We start from the raw sequence: 15,591 nt of genomic DNA, 5'->3' as shown, positions 1-15,591 counted from the left end.
TCGATGTTTGATTCTATAGATTCAATGAATTATATCAAAAACAATATCTTGCCTAGAATCTGAAAACATATAACATGTACTCACTAGTGTGCTAGTAGAGTCTGAGCAAACCAAAAACCTCCCTACTGGTGCCTCCTCCAGTTTAAAGCCATTAAAACTGGCTCAGTAAAAACTGTTAAATCATCAGTAATTCTTCTATTCATCACATTAAGTCCTTTATTTCACTCTTGTGTGTCGATAGTAAGAGGTTCTAACATTTTTCAATACTTCTAATGTCTTTGTGTTTCTGTGATGAGCATCAGTAAAGGCTGCACAGGTCAGGAAATAAACACTAGTTCACAACTCCACCTGAGAGGGAAGAGAGGGGAAAAACTTCAGACTGTGACTGTTACATGTCACACTTCATCAGTGGGCCTCCTGTTACTCCCACATCTGGATAAACTCCATTTTAGTGACTCTGTGTTTTGAGGCTGTTTGATGTCGGTCAGGACAAGAAGACCAGAGGCTCCAAGATTAAGTTGAACTTCTATATCGCAGGTTTCTGGGTGAACAAGAATCTCCAGCATTAACAAAGGAGGACCTTGTAGCCACTGTAGTCATTATACTGAGAGGAAGAAAACTCTTTTTAAATACTTATTTCAATTGTATTTCATTCAGATTTTTACTTATCTTTGCTTTTCATGTTAACTGCACGAGCTTAACATGAGCAAAATTTAGCAACAGATTAAAAGAACAAAGACTCAGTCTGCTGAGAGTCAGATGCTGTGAGGTTTATACCTGCAGCCACACAAGGAGCAGGCTGACCTGCTACATGTGTGTCATCATGGGACCTGCCCACTTCACATCACTATAATTGTTTTTTCACCCACAGCTCCTCTCTGTGCTCTCTGGTTGCCACATCACTGTGAATAACCTCCTGTGTGGAGCCTGCTTAGGAGGTTGTGTGTGTGTGTGGATGTGGATCATTGTGTGTTTGTAGTCGGCTTTGTCTCCATAACTAAATATTAAAAGAATGATATCTGTGTCCTTGATTATCTTTGTCCATGATTATGATATTACAGCACAGCATTGGTAGCTGTACATGGTGTGAAAGTAACAGATGGACAAACATAACTGTATTTATAAATGACATAGGAGGAGTAATGATATATAAATGATGAATTAAGTACTTACTAATAGTTTACTAATGCTGAATAGTGTCGCATTTTTATAAAATGCTACCAGATTTGTGTGGGTGTGTCAGACTGCAGCCTCAGGTTTATATTGTTATGTGATAACTATAAGACAACCAGGTTGTATTACACAGTAACGTGAATGTAATGTAGCAAGTAGTGTAACTAATTACTTTCCCCACCGAGTTATTAAATTGGTGCATTAATTTTAAGACACTCAGTGTCTTCTAAATTCCCTTTACATACAAAGTCCGCCCCTCCCTGAGTCTGGTTCTGCTGGAGGTTTCTTCCTGTTAACAGGGAGTTTCCACAGTTGTCAAAGTGCTTGCTTGTAGGGGGTCGTCTAATTGTTGACACTCCTCTATTATTGCAAGGTCTTTACCTTTCAATCACTGTTGTGACTCGGCACAATAGAAATAAAATGTAATTGGATTTTCTTTGATACTTACCTGTCCTCCTGCCACATTTCCTGCTGCTTTTCCTCCCACACGTTCAGCCACAAGTTTTCCTGCTCCTCTGGCTGCTTGGGAAAGGACAGACAGGCCTATTGACACCAGAGTATGATGAAAAAGAGCTTCCACAGACATCACATCTTTGAAGACATAAGACATGATATTTTTTAAGCTGACACTGTCGTGCAGTTTCAGTCCGTTGCGTTCGGCCATTGCTCTCAGGATGTATTCCATCACATCGCCGCAGGAACCAGTGTCCTCTGCTCTCCTCTGCACTTCCTTTTTCAGTGACTCCCCAATCTTCTCCATTTTTGCATGAAGGTTTTTAATATCGTCCAAGACGTCTTCTGCCTCTTTTAAGGTGGAACTTGAAACGATGGCATCCACAACATCAGTAGTCACATTGGTAGCTAAACCAACCCAGGATGCTATTGCACCAGCAGCAGCTATAACAGGTAATGCTGCTCCACCTGTGAACAAGGTTGCTACACCAGCTAAAGTCATGGCAGCTGCCCCGCCTACAGACACAGTACTACCAACAACTTTAGTGACATTAACATTTTTCTTATTTTCCTCCAACTCGTTGGCCAATTTGTCCAACTTGTCTGCACATTTTTTCAGCAGATCCACAAAGGAAAAGATTTTATCAACCAGGGCGTTAGCGACATCCATGATGGGATCACACCAGGAAGGGATCAGCAGCTGTACAACAACAACACAGAAAAACAACAGAATAACAGTAAGTTACAATGACCTCTTACTGGCAGGAATAAAAAAATAATAAAAAAATCTACTGCAGCATTGCATTTATATTTTATTAACAGGCCATCAGACTAAAGAAAGGGAACAGTGATGAGCACAGATTCTGTTGATAGCTGTGAAAGTGAGAAAGCTACATACACATCCTTTGTTAAAATTGTGTTTTACTGCTTTTATATGTTTAGAAGAGACTCTGATGTGAAAGTCACTTTTGGTTTTGACTACTGAGAGGGAAAGGGGTCAGCATTGCTTCCACATCACTGAATGGAAAAATACTTAAATGAAATGTGTGTATTTTTGACAGAGAGACTCAGTTCTGAGGTGCTGATTGTCTGAATTTAGGTTTTTCTGATAAGTTTTTTAAAAACAGCCTTTTGCCAAAATCAGAAACGCTCATGGATGTTGATGTTTCAAGAGCATTCATTGTGTCAGTAAGATAAGCTGTCAGATTTTAGTGTGGACATTTGTGAGGGCACATGTCTGTGAAACACTGTAAAAATCTGATTTTGCGATTGGTTTTAGGGCGTTTCATTAGGTGGTATTTCTTGGTACAAGGTACATTTTTTTATGTTAAATAAATGGGCTGATTCTTATATAGTGCTTTTCTAATGTCACAGAGCACTCAAAGCACTTCATATGCCACACTCACCCAAGCACTTTCTTCAGTGCTTTAAGTTCTCTCAATCTAAGCATTTATGCACATTTATAATCAAATGGATGCATCGGAGAGCAGCATGGGGTTAGCATCTTGCCCAAAGATACTTGGCATGCAGACTGGGGCAGCCAGGGATCAAACCACAAACCTTCCCAATAGTAGGTGACCTGCTCTACCACCTGAGCTACAGCCACCCCACAAAGTATCTGCTCTTAGTATCTACTTGGCTGGGGTTCCAAGCTCTCCGATGCGATCTGAAGATTGGAGGTCAACAGCCTGCATGCCAGTTATTGACCAGTCAATGGCGCCACACATCTGCCATTTTTTAAACCTGGAAACGGCTGCATACAAACCAACACCACGTCCAAGGACAAGGTGCAGACGTTTACCATTGGTTTAATTTATCGCCCTGATGTCCTTGTGTTTGTGTCGCATACAAATGATGTCACGGGACTTTCAGCCACATTGTTATAACGACCCCCCACACACACAGAGGTAGTACTCAGTGGCAATGGAAAACGACTGAAACCAAGTTGAGTTGAGTCGAGTTTAGTAGGTACCTGTGGAAGAAAAGCAACAGCCCCAGAACACCAAACCTTAGATATTTTTGCAATTTCTTTCCCCCAGGGAACTAAAACAAGCTTTTCCTAAAATTTTCAGATGATGTTCAAGTGTTTTTTTTTTAATTTATTTATTTTTCACAGTAAGACCTGGGGTCCGTTCTTCGTACCTCGCTTACTACATCCAAGATCAAATGACACATCCAAGATCAAATCATCGCGCTAACTTTGAGCTCGCTAATCCGGTTCTCCGAACACACCTGTTGTTGACGATTAGTATAGCTGGATGAAGTAATGTGAGATCACTGGGTGGCTTAAAAGGGGCTACGCATCGATAGTAGAAACATTGATCGGCAACCCTGTGATTGGTCGGCGAAGATGTCGAAGGAGCGCGCTCAGTATTTTTCGGCAGCAGACCAAGAACTCTTGATTGAGGGATTTCAGGAGTTTCAGAGTGTAATTAAAACGCAGGGGAACACTGCAAAGGCTGCAAAAGCAAGGAGAGAGGGCTGGCAGAAAGTTGCTGACAAATTAAACTCGTAAGTAATTTATTATATTATATTACATTATATCCTCTTTCACATTAGAGCCACAACAGGACCCACTAGAACATGGGAAAAAGTAAAAGTGAAATATAAGAATATTCTACAGAATGGTAATATTTATCACTTATATTGCTTTTAGTCTCTTGAAAAGAGACCCTGAAATAATCTGTTTGTTTGTTTATAACAGCAACCAAGAAAAGGGCAGAGCAAATAAAGACAGGTGGTGGTCCTGCACCCCCTCGTCACTACGCCGGATTTTTGTACTGTGACATTTATTGACATTGTGGGTTTTTTTGTGTGTAGTTTGACATAATCACTTTTACCTGTTCCCATGCAAGGGGTGACTGAAGCATGCACAGTAAGTTGGGATATATATATATATATATATATATATATATATATATATGTATGTATGTACATATATATATATATATATATGTGTGTGTATATGTGTATATATATATATAGCGAGAGAGAGAGAGAGAGAGACAGAGAAAGAGAGAAAGAAAGAAAATAAGCACACCGTCGCGCTGAGCTAAAGGATCCCGTCTATCCCGCAATATACGCTGAATTCTGAAAACTCTCCTTATCAATCTTGCACCTTCCTTGCTCGCGTACAAACGGACAGGACATGGCTGCGACAGACTTCCCAAATCAACCTTCGCTTTTATAGCCGTGGTCGCTCATCTTGATTTCACGACGTAGTTTACTATTACTACTCTAAAATATGAATTACATCTGAAATAATCAAATACATGTAATAGAATGATTAATAGTACATTTCCCTTTTTTTAGGAAATGACCTGTATGTATTTGTATGAAATCAATAAAAGAATCAAATGCTGCATTATCTTTAGTTACATTGATAATATTTATTTATGGTAAAACAGTGGAGAAATATCGCTGTTGCTTTCATATAAATGAAGCGGACATACCTGAGTGGCCGCGATCTAATCCTGTTTACATAAAGTAAGCCTGCTCCCAAGCAGGTTTACGCTTACGGATCTGTTGCTATGACAGCAAGTCCCGGATGAGCTTCGGAGAACCGAACGATCCAAGATCACGCGAAATCGTCAACAATCAAATCCAGCTAACTTACTTAGCGAGGTACGAAGAACGGACCCCAGAACTCCAGATCCATATACGAGCGTCAGACTTCCTAACATCAGACCTTTCCATCCACTCAGTCTTGGGAGTAAACAGCAATAGTTGTTGTTCTGCAGAGCTGCAGTTTCATGTTACATGTTTTAATATCATATTCTACATATTATTTCAGAACATTTTAAGATTGTTGATGAAATCTCTCGCAGAGTTTTCCACTTTGGAAAAACCCATCAAATTTCAGGCAAGAAGGCTTAAAGAAATGAATATTGAAGGTATTTTCACTGCTGCAAATGTAAAACAGGTCAAAGTGAACCCAAACAGGGTTACATACAATTACTTAGGAGCAGCCAGAGTGTGCTGCAGTGTGAGGTCAGGGGAAACTGCTGTTTTGGTGTTGGCTGTGGCACAAACAGCCTGTGTGTTGTTGCAAATACATAACATGCAGATCTGGATGATCTCTGAGCTGCTATGTTTTGAAAGAAGTAAGCTATGACTCCACTGAGTGTAAAATATTAAAAAGTGAACTAAAGCATGACAAAGTTTTCTGTCTCTTACTGATCTTAAAGTTCCAGTAAAATAAAGCTGGTTGATGCCGTGCAGCCGCTCAGACGATGAGAAACACTCACACTGACACTTTAAAGCGACAGGAATGTTTTTATGTTTCACTGACAAGTGTGAGATATATCTGGACCTCATGCGTCCCTGTTAACTTTAGCCCAAATAATGAAAAAACAAAACAAACAAACAAACAAAAATGAAATATTATTTGTTCCCAGACACTCAAACTCAGACGCAGAGTGACATCTTCTGTCATTTAATTAAAACATTGGTTACTTGAGTCAACATTAAATGACTCAAGTTAAACAATGAATGGCAAATTGTATGATTAGTTTTCATTAGTGGAAAAATAAAGTGAAAATAAACCATCTAAATGATACAGACCCTCAAAGCTTCAGCGTTGGCTTCCTGTAAACCATCTGATCTGCTATTTTTAAACGTTCAGTGTGCTCAGTGACTCCAGAGATGGTGTGGAGAGTAGGAGGTGGGGGTTGTCTCTCTGTGACAAACCTTATTTTGCTGTAATGTTTTTTGCTCTTTGTCCATGTTGTCATGCTCCAGCCTTTTATTAACATGTCCTCTTTTTCTAGTTTTTGTTTGAACTATATTTCCGAACATTTAAAGATTTGTAACAGTCAGAATTGTGTGATGTCACAAGTATGCGCCACTGCCCTCATGGGAGAAACATGCTTGCAAATGGACGTCTGGACTGAGACGGACCTCATATCTTTACCTCCCAGACTCAGACTGATGTTAGGGGTTGTGTGAAAACTGCTCGCTTCATAAGTGAGAAAGCAGCCGTTCACCAGGGAGTAAGGTTGGTGAAGAGTGTGTCTATTAAAGGACGAGCACTGTTGAATTCCCAGTACCAGTGTGGTCGTGAGGTTTTGACTGTCCTGCTCAGTGCTTCTGCCGCCTCCTCTCATCCACTGAATACAACCCACATTACAGATTGTTTATGGAAACTCTTGTGGAGTTTTCTGCTTTAGGAAAAGTCATCAAATTTCAGGCAGCAAGACTTAAAGAACTGAACAGGGAAGACATTTTTTACTGCTGTCAGTTTTAAAACAGGTAAAAAAGTGTAAAAAGTGATCTAAAGCATGACAAAGTTTTCTGCCTCTTACCTGATCTTAATGTTCCAGTAAAGTAAAGCTGGTCGATGCCTTGCAGCCAAACTCCAGCCTGCTCAGACGATGAGAAACACTGACCAGAGACCCTGTGACTGCTGCTTTTTTAAAGCCCTGCAGGTCAGCCTCAGGAAGTCATCTGTCGTCTTCTAAAATAAATCACAGGAAGTCATGTGACTTACTGAGTACCCCCCACCCATCCTAACCAAGGCAAAATGCAAAACCATAAACACACTTCTTCAGTGGATATTGTTACTTTACTTCCTTATTACAGAGCTGATTTAAAAATTAGAAATGTTTTTATGTTTTCCTGATCTCTTTGACTGACAGACTTCAGAGATGTGATGAGCTGCAGTGGGAGATATTTCCTAAAAACACCGCGTTACCTCCCTGTTACATTGAACTAAAACTTATGTGAAATATTTTTTTGTCTATGAAGACGCAAACGCTGAGACTCAGTGATGATTTCTGTGCATTAGTTAAAACACTGGTCACTGAAGTCCACATGAATTAAGTTAAATTCCTACACACAATGAAGAGCCACACCCTATTAAAGCTTCAGTTTTGGCTTCCTGTAAACCAAGGGTGTCAAACTCCAGGCCTCGAGGGCCGGTGTCCTGCAGGTTTTAGATCTCAGCCTGGGTCAACACACCTGAATCAAATGATTAGTTCATAAACAGGCTTCTGGAGAACTTCAGGACATGTTGAAGAGGTAATTTATCCATTTAAATCAGCTGTGATGGATAAAGGACACATCTAAAGCCTGCAGGACACCGGCCCTCGAGGTCTGGAGTTCGACACCTGTGCTAAACCATCTGATCTGCTATTTTGAAACACTCAGTGTGCTCTATGAATAGACGTGACTCTAACACCATCCCTGTGTCACAGGTGGTGTGGGGAGGAGTTGGTGAGGTTTGTCTCACTGTGTTGACCTTCTCACCCAATCATTACGTTACATTATTGTAACCTTATGTTATTTTACTGTATAATAATGTTTTTGCTCTTTGTCATGTTACTGTGATTCTCCAGCCTGTATTAACTCGTCCTCTTTCTCCTTGTTTTTGTGCAACAGTTGTCTCAAAGTTTCTTTCAGGAATCACTTTGAATATTGTACTTCCAAGGTGACAAATGCATGTTGCATATTGGTATCTACCATCACACCAAATTTGAACATGACATACTTGATGTACTTGGCAATGGGAAATACCCCAGGACTCGTTGCTACAGACATAAATTCTGGGAGCAGGAAGGATGTAGGAGGCTCCTGTGACGCCCTGTGACCCTTTATTAATTAGTAATAGATGACCTTAGAAAGTGTAGAAGACCTGCACACCACACCACAGGCCTGTTTATTAACAGACATGTGCTGCATGAACTAATAATCTTATCTTTGAATCTGAAGCACACACACCTGCCTTGACACTGATTCATCACCATTATCTGAAAATGAAAACAAAACTTAAGCTCTAGTTTTTTAATTGAACAGTTACCATGGTGAGGCGTGCACCATGTACGCGCTTGAGTGTCGGTGTGTGAGTTGAACCCTGAGGCGGTGAAACCGGTTTGTGCATGAGAGCCGGGTGAGCCCAGCAGAGGAATGCTGTCTGATCGTTACACTGCAGGACTGAGTGCTCACAGGCGGGTCCTCTCGGTCAGCAGAGGGGTTATCAGGACTCTGAGCCTCACAGCAGGATGAAGATCGCGCTCCTCCTCCTCCTGAACGGTACGTGTGGGAGTTTTTCCAGACAGGAAAGCTTTTGACATAAGTTATGGAAATCTACTGTAAGATCGTTTGCTGTTCAGTGAAAATCTGTTTACGTCACATGATTTGTTTTCACCTGGTGTTTAGCGTCAGGTGCGGCTTGCACGTGTTTGGAGGCACAGGGGCATTTCTGGCAGGCTGAGGGTCGCTCTGACCCGCCGTGAAAAATGAAACCGGGAGACAGGAAACAGAGACAAAAAAGAAAGACAAATGAGGAGCCAGTAATACGTATGGTCCCTCTCTAAAGGGTCGAGTTCCCTCCACTTCCATGAAAGACGACATGTGATAGTTTTTTCAAACATATCACAATAATAAGATTATAATGATCTCCTGTGGTCAACGTGGAAGAAAAACATGAATGATGTCCCTCTAAGAAGTACCACTATCATTTTAAGTAATATTAAATAAACCTGTAAACAGTGTAACCCAGCTGAACTGAACACTGTAGCTGAGTTCAGTTTCATTCCTTTGACTTTCATTTATTTATTTTTGATTAGCTAAAGTTAAACTGCTCTGTGTCGTCCCCACAGATTATCACACTTGTAGTAAAGACAGGGTCAAACCCACAGCATGGAGTTAACATTCTGTTTCTGTGTCCTCAGTTTCCCAGCATGCCCTGGCTGTGGTGGTGGAGGTGTATGAGGGGGAAGACTCCATCCTGCTTCCCTGCCTGTACTCGGGTTTTACGCCTGAGAACAACCCCACGGTCACGTGGACTCGCCACGACCTCGATCGAGACAGGAGATGATCTCAGTGGACAACACCAGCGTTACAGCGGGCGCACATCGATGACTCCTGATGCTCTGGACACGAGAGACTTCAGCCTCACGCTGACAAAACCCAAACAAGCTGACAGCAGCAACTACGCCTGCACCATCACTGATGGGAAAAAAGAGTGGAGACTGACAGAAGTACAGCTGCAGGTCAAAGGTCAGCAACAAACCAAAACACCTGCTGTACACACAGGTCAACGTCCGCGTGTAGGATTTAAACACACACTCTTTCAGACTGTGTTTTACAAATGTGGATTCGATTCAGTGACACTGTGCCTGATCATTTCTTTATGATGGAGCCAGTCCACCATCTTTCATTGTTTATACGGTTATAAAAAAATATATAATAATCGGCCCATAAAAATGAGGCGAAGGCCCGGTATGCCTGATGGCCAGTCCAGCTATGATCGTGCCATCAGTTAACCCTTCACGCGCCAACTGTGGCACGCGTGCCTAGGGTTGCCAATCCCTGCTCTACTGGGACAAAGACATCCTGAGACAGAAAGTAGTGCTGCACCATGTCAGAGGTCATAATTTATTTAATTATTTTTGTTTCTCCACAGAACGATTTCCACCCTGGGCCACAGCTGTTCTTCTTATTCTAGTTCTTGTTCTTGTGGTTTCTGGAGGTCTCATATATTATTTCCGTCACTATTTCATGTCAGGTGAGTGTCTCCTACTACACTACCCATAATGCCCATGGTTAGCAGGTGTCCTCTGGTGGCTCCTTGACTGTGGCTCACACAAACTTGTTCCAGAAGCTGAAAGAGTTGAGAGTTACAAACAGCTGATACAGAGAGCTGAAGAGAAACTTCCAGGTTTGTTCCAGAAGTCAGAAAACCTCCTTCAGACTCAGTCATTGATCAGTGAAACAGCTCCACAACATGACTTTACTAAACAGTGTGTGTGCTTCACTGCATTGATCTGACACAGAGGCTGCATGTGTACAAGCTGTTCTTCTTCTGTGGTGGTAAACAGCAGGCTGACATGGAAACATGTGCTGACAGTAAATGTTGCAGCAGCTTCAGTAAATGTTCCTCCTTGAGTTGTGCTCAGTCATGTGGTGGAGAGCTTCAGATGTTCAGAGCAGACACATGAGATCTTCATGGTTTCTGTGCTGATGTGTGTGAGACATGGCCGACTGTGGAGGCTCAGTCTGTCTGTTCTTCTGCTCTTCATCCAACATGTCTGCAGCACTTTACAGGACGCTGCAGACTAGTTACCAAAGAACGAGTCAGGAACACATCAGGAACAAACTGAGACACAATCTGACTGAGACTAGAAGACAAGGAGGGGACAGGGAGGTCATGTGACCATCACAGCTGCTGCTGATGTCATCATATTGTGCTTTGATGTCCTCTCAGGTTACAAGGTGGAGGTGGATTCAGGGGTGGAGTCTGTCCAGCTGCCCTGCAAAACCACAGTTTGCCTGCCTAAAGATGCTAAAGTGGACTGGAAGAATAGCGGTCACAGGACAGTTCACGTGTATAAGAACACCAGCCTAAAGAACAGGACCAGTTTTACATAAATCAGACAAAGATGCCGAGAAACCTGCTAAAAACTCGCAACCTCAGTCTGACCCTGAAACACCCCACAGACTGGGACACAAAGACCTACACCTGCACCGTCTACAGCAGGGAGGGAAACATCCTGATGAGCAAAGAAGTGGAGCTGAAAGTCAGAGGTCAGTGCTGTAGTCCTTCCACTCTAAACCAAACTATACATTCACTCCAAGGCATAAGTACCCTGTAATTACATGCTATTTGCAGGTAGCAAGACGTAAGTAGAGTGTGCTGGACCTGCTATTGTTTACATCCACAAAGAAACAGTGTAACTCCTTCTGACCTTCTCTGTACTTTACTCTCAAAACTTCATATCTGACGTGCTCTTCGTGGTATGAAGCCATACTGCTGCTCACACCTCACACTTCCACCTTATCAACACAGTCTTTACATGTAAGAACATCTCTATCTTTCATCATACTAACCTTCTATGAATCTTTTACAGCTATAGTTGTCTTTTTTTTGCCAAATTCCTATATTGCATGCCAATTATCTAAATGCAAATGCAGGCAATTGGCTGGAATGTAGGCTGGATTTGCATGTAGGCAATTCCTTTCTTAGTGGCCTTTCCAATAAAATAAGTGGCATGCACCCCAGAAAGTACAGGGTGCTTGTGCCTTATTCACAAGCCGTATTATAAAGTGTTACCAAACAGCAATACATTACCACCTCTGAGTCACCCTGAGATTATTGTTCTCTTTGTCCTGTTTCCTTTAAGCAGACCAGTATGTTTGATCATACAATTTACAGGACAGTGTCGCATTTATCGTTTTCCTTATTCAGCTTCAGTATAACAATTAATTATGAATCAAGGAAATATCATACAGCCTAAAACCTTAGGACACTTCTATAATTCAACTGAGTCGTCCTCCGTCAGAAGGAATGGTACTCCACAGCGATGTAGTTCAAAGAAGTTTAATGAAGGAGGTGACAGATGGCATCAACAGGATGAACAGCATTGGCAGGGCGTGATCGAATTGTAATATAAGTAAATGTAGGTGAAGAGTGTGTGTGTGTGTGTGTGTGTGTGTGTGTGGTCATCTGTAAACAGAAAGAACAAATATGTGTATTAATCACTGTTAGTAGCACAATGCTGCTTATACAGTATGTGGGTTTCCAGCTGAATGTTATACAATCTATAACGACATAGCCACTAGATGGCACCCTAACATACCCTAACAATTTTCTGCCCGTATATACATCGCCAAACAGATTACAACTACTCAGGCAATAACCATAAAGATAGTACATAGTTACATCCACCTACAATTACAATGCTTAACAGTAAGTTATATATGACATGAAATATGGACTGAGCCAAGGCTGCCTGTAGTAGACAATACAATACTCACGTGGTAAGCACGCACACAGTATTAACTCACACAGGGACGCAGGTAAATACGTTACACCTCCGAGACACCTCTCAGCAGTGCCGAACCACACTGAACGTGTTCACAACCGGAAATACAATACTGAGGTGCATCATGGGTAACGTAGTCTAAACAGGGTGCAGTAAACCAAGAGGACTTTTAACACTGCTTCTCAAACACTTCCTCCTCTGTCTCTCAGTCCCCCAGGTGGAGGTGGATTCAGAGGTGGAGTCTGTCCAGCTGCTCTGCAAAGCCACACTTGCCCTGACTGAAGATGCTAAAGTGCAGTGGATGGACAGACAAGACAGGAAGGTCCATGTGTTTCAGAATGGCTCTGACCAGCCTGAAAAACAGCACAGTCGTTACAGAGACCGAACAAAGATGCATGAAGACCTGCTTAAAACTGGAGACCTCAGTCTGACGCTGAAATACCCCACAGACAAAGATAAAGACCTTCACCTGCACCGTCTACAACAGGGAGGGACACATCCTGCTGAAGAAACAAGTGCTGCTGAAAGTCAGAGGTCAGTGCTGTAGATACAGGTCAAAGGTCATGTTGTAAGTTTGACTCCTGTTATCTGTTATCACCAAATATTTCAATCAGTGCTGATCAGAAGCTGATTGAAGGTAAACATTTCTTCAAATGTGTGAAGTGAGCCTGCAGTCTAAAAGAGTGAAGTGCTCTCCTCAGATAATATAACACTGTGAGGCTTTACAGTATGTTGGGGTCAGATTATTCAAGACGTGTGAGGAGCAGGATTTAAATTTAAAAAAGCAGATGAAGAGCAGCAAATATGGAGAAAGATGGTTTGTCTTTGTATTGTTTGTCAGCACTCACACTGTGGATCACCTGAAGGCTTTTCAGGGAGCTTGTATTGCAACATCATTCAGACAGGATGCTTCTGTTTGTGTGTCTGAATTTTGGAGATATTATGCAAATGAAACAAAGCAGTCCTACATATTTGTTTAATATGTGAGTCGAAGGACTTATCCTGGTCAAATATGACTCCAAGATTCTTCTTCTTCTTCAGTGTTACTGAAGGCCAAGATAATGCACAGGACAATATTCTCAGATATGTCAGAATTTAAAAGTACAAAGTTGTCCAGGTCTTTGTCTATAGGACACGCTGGTATTTAAAATAACTGGTTTGTATCGTCTGGATTAATAGTTGTTACTATCTTCAGCACAGCAGTGAATCCTTTCTAATTTTTAACGTGTTGAGAAGTCTCCACATTTACATGAACAGATTTAAATCAGTAAAATTACGACTCATCCCAGTGCAATCCGACTATTCAGGGGTCCGTTCTTCGTACCTCGCTTACTACATCCAAGATCAAATCATCGCACTAACTTTGAGCTCGCTAATCCGGTTCTCCGAACACACCTGTTGTTGACGATTAGTATAGCTGGATGAAGTAATCTGAGATCACTGGGTGGCTTAAAAGGGGCTACGCATCGATAGTAGAAACATTGATCGGCAACCCTGTGATTGGTCGGCGAAGATGTGGAAGGAGCGCGCTCAGTATTTTACGGCAGCAGACCAAGAACTCTTGATTGAGGGATATCAGGAGTTTCAGAGTCTAATTAAAACGCAGGGGAACACTGCAAAGGCTGCAAAAGCAAGGAGAGAGGGCTGGCAGAAAGTTGCTGACAAATTAAACTCGTAAGTGATCCATGATATTACATTATATCATGTGATATTATATTATACCACATTATATTATATTACATCATATCCTCTTCCACATTAGAGCCACAACAGGACCCACTAGAACATGGGAACAAGTCAAAGTGAAATATAAGAATATTCCACAGAATGGTAATATTTATCACTTATATTGCTTTTAGTCTCTTGAAAAGAGACTAAAATAAAAATAATGAAATAAGACTGAAATAATCTGTTTGTTTGTTTATAACAGCAACCAAGAAAAGGGCAGAGCAAATAAAGACAGGTGGTGGTCCTGCACCCCCTCGTCACACCCCGGCTTTTTGTACTGTGACATTTATTGACATTGTGGGTTTTTTTGTGTGTAGTTTGACATAACACTCCATCACTTTTACCTGTTCCCATGCAAGGGGTGACTGAAGCATGCACAGTAAGTTGGGAGATATATATATATATATATATCTAGAGAGAGAGAGAGGAAGAAAGAAAGAAAATAATACCCTCACGGGAGAATCGATATCTCTCTATGAGCACACCGTCGCTCATTAATAGAATGATTAATAATACATTTCCCTTTTTTTCGAAAATGACCTGTATGTATCTGTATGAAATCAATAAAAGCATCAAATACTGCGTTATATTTAGTTACATTGATAATATTTATTTATGGTAAAACAGTGGCGAAATATCGCTGTTGCTTTCATATAACTGCAGCGGACATACCTGAGTGGCCGCGATCTAATCCTGTTTACATAAAGTAAACCTGCTCCCGAGCAGGTTTACGCTTACGGATCTGTTGCTATGACAGCAAGTCCCAGATGAGCTTCGGGGAACCAAACGATCCAAGATCACGCGAAATCGTCAACATTCAAATCCGGCTAACTTACTTAGCGAGGTACGAAGAACGGGCCCCTGGTCTCCATAGAAACATGTTTTGATCAGCAATTTCAAACTGAGGTCTCACAGGACAAGTTCAGAGATGAGTCCACTGTCAGAGGCTGTAAAACTGAAACTCATCACATAAACTATTCTTCTGCGATTTATCACACAGCTGTTTTTAAACAAGTTGACAAAGAGTTAAGGAATCAAATCAAATCAACATTTATTTCTATAGCACATATTAAAAACAACAAAGTTGAACAAAGTGCTTCACAGTCAGACAGAGCAATAGCTTGAGACAATTCAAACAAAACAGTGAAGAAGAAACAGGGCAAAAGAACAATTTAGGTGACAACACAACCAAGATAATAGTCAACTAGTTTGAATCAAAAGACAAAGTAAAAAGATGAGTTTTGAGACGCAATTTAAATGACTGGATAGACTTGGAGGTGCTAATAAGAGCAGGGAGGTTATTCCAGAGTCTAAGTGCTGCGGTAGCAAAGGCCTGATCACCTCTGGACTTCAGTCGAGACCTCGGTTGTGTTAGGAGCATCTGATTGGAAGATCTTAGTGCTCTGTTGGGATTGTACAAATGGAGGAGTTTAGATAGATAACACAGCTCATGTTGTGTTTGTTGTCCTCTCAG

The sequence above is a fragment of the Pelmatolapia mariae genome, linkage group LG3_W (assembly GCF_036321145.2).
Source record: "Pelmatolapia mariae isolate MD_Pm_ZW linkage group LG3_W, Pm_UMD_F_2, whole genome shotgun sequence".
Lineage (NCBI taxonomy): Eukaryota > Metazoa > Chordata > Actinopteri > Cichliformes > Cichlidae > Pelmatolapia > Pelmatolapia mariae.
Note: the sequence above shows the minus strand (reverse complement) of the source record.